Source organism: Terrapene carolina, unplaced genomic scaffold, assembly GCF_002925995.2.
Source record: "Terrapene carolina triunguis isolate 2854851 unplaced genomic scaffold, T_m_triunguis-2.0 Scaffold21, whole genome shotgun sequence".
Classification (NCBI taxonomy): Eukaryota; Metazoa; Chordata; order Testudines; family Emydidae; genus Terrapene; species Terrapene triunguis.
Window position 1 is genome coordinate 3,440,213 of NW_020664372.1, and position 6,000 is coordinate 3,446,212.

Consider the following 6,000-nt stretch of genomic DNA (forward strand, 5'->3'; position numbering starts at 1 on the left):
GGATCAGACTATTTTCTTCAGCAACCTTACTCAAGGTCATAGTTATGCTTCATGTTAGAAAACAGAATTTAACAACAAAAGTCAGGTGAAGATTTAAATCACTCCTACCTACAGAATCACACTCACTCATATCTGAATATGTACTTCCAAATCACAGAACATATCAAAGAGAGATGGATTCTTTTTAAGTTAAATCCCATCCTCTGCCCCCAGCAACACTATATTTGAAACCATCTGAAATAAAAGACTATTCCCACTCTGAATGTTTCAGCTTACTGAAATTTCTAGAGATAATCAGTAGGGCATCAGAATAAATAATGTGCTCATACATTGTTTTTGCTCAGTCATGCCAGAATGATCTTAACTGTTTCATGTGAGATAACGATGCAATAAATCTTAACAGATCTGTACCACTGCACTCTTTTTTTTCCATGGCATACTCTGAGGTTTCTAACATACAGATATGTCATCCTCATAAACAAAGGCATTGGTTATGCAAGTCTTTGTATAGCATAAAAGGCTGATGTACTCCATCACAAGTGAGAGTGGAGGCTATACATAGATAACACCAGTAAGGTTAAGGATTAGGTATAGTCCTTCATGCTGTTCATGAGCCTTAAGCCTTAAAAATAAAAAAAGAGGCATGCTGTTGATAGAGCATCAGGGTGTCTGAGAGGACATGGGTATTAGAGCCATCTTTATTATTAATGAGGTCCTTACTTTTGCAGGTTGCCCTTTGGTCAGGCTCTACTATTAGACAAGAGTACCTTGTCAGACATGCGCTCACAAATACAGGATTGGTTCCCTGTCCTGTTCGCCAGTTTTTACCATTTACTTACAATACTCTGTGGTGCACAATCAAGCTCAGAGAGTAACTATTTAACATATGCAGCTTTACCAAAGTGACGCCACAGTTACTGTGCCTGATCTAGTGTCTGACTCAGCTCCCACTGAAATTAATGGCAAGACTACCATTGATGATACCGAGAGCTGAATCAGGCCCTTAACAATCCTCAACATACCACATTCTCCACAAGCTCAGCATCTGAAATCATTATCCTACTACTTAAAGTTTCTCACTTATTCATCAGATGAAACAAAAATCCAGTATTTCAGATTAACAATATGTTAATATTTTTTAAACCTAGAGCTTTTTATAGAGCTGAATACCAAGCAAATAGCACACCTCCTACTTTCAGGGCTCTTTGGTAATGTGGGCTTTAAAAAGTGTTATAACTGGTTTGCATTTTAAAATCACTTCTTCTCAGAAACTTCTCATGTTGTACCACAATAATTTACTGGTTTTCTTTTTCTTGTATCTATGTGTAGGAAAGGTTCAAAATAATATGGAATAAAGAATTTTGACTTTCTTTTTTTTACTTTCTCAATTGCTCCTTAATTTGTGGTGTCCTCAATTAATTTTCTATAGCTTTCGTACCAACCTGAGGATTTTCTACTGGCAGCCATTACCATACTATGGGAGCACCTCCCAAGCTAATAGACAGGCATGGCAGGCTTCTGTAATGGATTGCATGGGATATTCAGCTCCTACAGAGATATTCCAGGTTAACATATTCAAAGGGGAATGGTGAGAGTAGATTATTAAAAATAATGTACCATTTCATTTTGCAATGCATATTTCCCTCAACAGTTCTTCATTGCAGATTTTGTCTTGTTAGAGAAATTACTTTGTTGCCATGGCAATATATTCCCACCCTGAAGTTCCATCATGGTGCCCTTTCTTTCAGTTTCTGAAGACTGCAACTATCCCCATTCCAGGCCCACTTCTTCAAACTGCTAATGTCTGTACCCCATTACTCCACACAGGTTTTTAATTATTTTGCATCTGGCTTCAAACTTCAGTCATCTTGTTCTTAGGTGAAAGCACCCTGTGATATAGTTTGGACTAGTTGCACTTTACTGAGAGCATGTTCACATAAAGACCTCTACCACCAAATATAAGGGTTTATAGTCAATACTCTGTTAATAAATATTATTAAAAATCAACAAAATATCCCAAGAATCTATGTTTGAAAAAATATATTTTTTACATATTTATGACAGTAAGGTAAATCTATCTACTGACAATGCAGAAGTGATAGCTAGGTCTGTTGTTTTTAATTATTTTGGCAAAATTATTTTGGCATAATATGTGCTCAAATACAGTACATCTTCATGATATGCCCTCATTATAATTAGCATTCCCCTTTCTCGATCAGCACCAGGGGCGGCTCTATGTATTTTGCCGCCCCAAGCATGGCAGTCAGGCGGCTTTCAGCGGCATGCCTGCGGGAGGTCCGCCAGTCCCGCGCTGGTGCCTGGAGCCGCCGCTGATCAGCACTAACTGTCTGAAAAGAAGAAAGAACATGACTCTTCTTAGAGATTACTTAATTTAATAAAGAATTTGAATGGAAGCAAGAAACACATTAAAAAATATCCCCAACCCAGTACATGCTCAATAGTAGTCCAGGAAAGAGTCTTAACACACACACACACACACACACACACACACACACGCCCCCCAAAAAGTTATCTTTTTGCAGATTTGTACGTAAAGACATTAGTTTTAATAATAGGTTTGATGCTATTTAACAGTAGGGTGACCAGACGTCCCAATATTAATGGGGGCATCCTAATATTAGAGGCTTTGTCGTATATAGGCAACTATATCCCCGGACGGGGGTAGGGAGGGAATGTCCCAATTTTTCACACTTGCTATTTGGTCACCCTATTTATGGGCAACCATCTTCTTAGACATGCATCATATTGCTTTTGTTTCGGGAAGTCATGAAGTTTAAACAATTGGAAAAACTTGACGAGTTTGGACAATTTTATACACCTTCATGGATCTCTCCCTGACTCTTGATTTTAGTGCTCTTTTGCAATTGATTTAGATTTAGTTCAGCTAAAATTTCATTCATTTAGGATTCAATTGTGCAAATTGCTCTGGCCCCAACCCTCTGTGGACCTGATCTTTCACTCCCTATGAAAATGAAACTTGGATTTACTTCTTTGGGAGTTTTGCCCCTGTGAGGACTGCAGGTAGGGTATTACAGTGCCATTATTTGGAAAGAAACAAGTTATTTTCTATAATCTACTTAGACTATCAAATTTCCAGAGAAACCAGCTGTTTTAGTCTTAAATCCTCTGGGAAATGTGTGATTGTTTACTCCCAAGATTAAGGTCCTAATCTAACTGCCCTTGAAGGAGGATCAAACTCTAAGAACTCTCTTGGGCTGGTTAGAAAAATATTGGGTAAATTTAAACTAGAAGTAAGTGAACACTTAAAAGACTGAGTACTAACAGCATACATGTTTATTTTATGATTACAACTGTCTTAAATTACAGTCACTTACCACATCAGTAGTCTAAATGATTACTCAGAAATACTTTCAAGTGCATTTCATGCTCCAAACAAGTCAGATTAAATCCATTTTGGAAAAAAAAAATCTGTACAGAAGGAGCAGAAATATGAACTCCAGTTTCAATGAACCATAAACTATGAATTGCTTCTTTAAAGCAAAGATGAATAACATACACTTAAGTTATCAATTTTTAGTTTACAGTTTCACTTAAAGTAAAATTCTACAGCAATCCATCAATAATATATTTTTGGATCTTAGTGTCTCTCTAAATATTACTTTTGGGGTTTCCTGCCACAAGTGTCAGTAGAACTTTTGATGTCATATTACATACTTTATTATTAACCTGCTGATTACAATTTTTGGATAAGCAGCATTTGTTCAGTAATATGGCACCTGCATGGTAGATTCATGGCTATTCAAGTTCTAGTATGTTATCTGGTCCATCACTCTGCCTGTGCAGAATTTTTCCTAAATATATTTTCTAGTGCTTTGTCCCTGACATGGCTGCCCACAATCCTCTATGGTGGAAACAAAACTGTGGATATCCTTTTGCAGATCTAAACTACCAGTATCTCATTAATGAATTATGATGAGAGACATTACATATGAAAATACTATGATAGATATATACTAGGTAAATGGCAATACTTAGGCCTGGTCCACACTGGGGGGGGGAGGAATTAATCTAAGATACGCAACTTCCGCTACGAGAATAGCATAGCTGAAGTCGACATATCTTAAATCGACATAGAATCACTTACTTCGTGTCCTCGCGGCGCGGGATCGACGGCCGCCGCTCTTCTGTCGACTCCGCTTCCGCCTCTTGCCATGGTGGAGTTCCGGAGTCGACGGCAGAGCGATCGGGGATTGATTTATCGCATCTACACTAGATGCGATAAATCGATCCCCGATAGATCAATCACTACCCGCCGATCTGGCGGGTAGTGTAGACGTACCCTTACACTGTTTGAAAATGAGTAGGGGCAATAATAGTCAAATGGTTAATCATTTTTGGCCTGAACCTGAAAAACCTTATTCATATGAGTGGCTCTTCTCCAGAAGAGAAGTCCTGTTGAAGTAAAGTTTGTCAATTTTGATTTAGCAATACAAAAGAGTCACCTATATTCAAGCTCTAGGTGTCCTAACAATCATTAGATTCATGGCCACATAATGATATCACGCAGCACCATAACACAATAAAGATAATCATACTAGCCAATAAATACAGCAACAAAATATACTCCCGTTTCACTCTAACCAAAATCCCTCACCTTCAGCCCTCCCCAGAAGCCTTGTCAGTTTGCTTTTGCAGTGCTCCCCAAAGGTCCATAAATCCAGGTTATTTTAGACTAAGGTGAGCAGGAGTAAGTTTCAGAATCAAGGGGCCTCTACCTACTCCTGCTTTTATAATGAGGGAAGTTGCCTCCTATGATCTCAGTGTAAAACAAGGATCTGTCAAGTAGGCAGGTCCCAGATAATTTAAAGTTCTATAAATCAAAATGAACAAGTTAACTCTACCAGGAGACCAACAGATAATCAGTGCAGATCCCAGAGGACTGGGGCCATGTGTTCCCAGGGAGCTACACTGCTTACCAAGCTGGATGTGGTACTCTGCAAAAGTCTATGAATGGATTTAAAATGCAGTCTCATGTAGATTAATTTTGAAATTCCAAAGGCACATAACAGTGGCGATTTCAAGTACAAATGAAATAAAACCATCCATGGCACTGTTGTAATATTAGCATCCAACAATAACTGGAAGTTCAAAACCACCAACAAGATGTGAACCTGAGTAACCAATTTTGTAGAAACAACAAGGAGTACTTGTGGCACCTTAGGCCTGGTCTACACTACGACTTTAATTCGGATTTAGCAGCGTTAATTCGAATTAACCCTTCACCCGTCCACACAGCGGAGCCATTTAGTTCGAAATAAAGGGCGCTTAAAATCGATTTCTGTACTCCACCCCGACGAGCGGAGTAGCGCCAAAATCGATTTTGTCAATTCGAATTAGGGTTAGTGTGGCCGCAATTCGATGGTATTGGCCTCCGAGAGCTGTCCCAGAGTGCACCATTGTGACCGCTCTGGACAGCAATGTGAACTCGCATGCACTGGCCAGGTAGACAGGAAAAGCCCCAGGAAAATTTGAATTTCATTTCCTGTTTGCCCAGGGTGGAGAGCACAGGTGACCACAGATACCACAGATACCTCAGCTCATCAGCACAGGTAACCATGCAGGCTGATAATCGAAAAAGAGCACCAGCATGGACCGCACGGGAAGTACTGGATCTGATCGCTGTATGGGGAGAGGATTCAGTGCTAGCAGAACTTCGTTCGAAAAGAGGAAATGCCAAAACTTTTGAAAAAATCTCCAAGGACATGATGGAGAGAGGCCACAATAGGGACTCAGATCAGTGCCGCGTGAAAGTGAAGGAGCTCAGACAAGCCTATCAAAAAACAAAGGAGGCAAACGGTCGCTCCGGGTCAGAGCCGCGGACATGCCGCTTCTACGCCGAGCTGCATGCAATTCTAGGGGGGTCCGCCACCACTACCCCACCTGTGATCTTGGAAACCGGGTCGGGGATAGTCTCTACACCTGAGGATTCTGCGGATGGGGAAGAGGAGGAGGAGGACG

The 6,000-nt window shown here is 40.0% G+C and overlaps 1 protein-coding gene across 4 annotated transcripts in view; it reads right to left on the bottom strand.

The window, feature by feature from the left end:
• Nucleotides 1-6,000, bottom strand: part of KLF12 (Kruppel like factor 12) — a 341,374-nt gene that overhangs the window by 163,127 nt on the left and 172,247 nt on the right. The gene's annotated exons all lie outside the window — the stretch shown is intronic.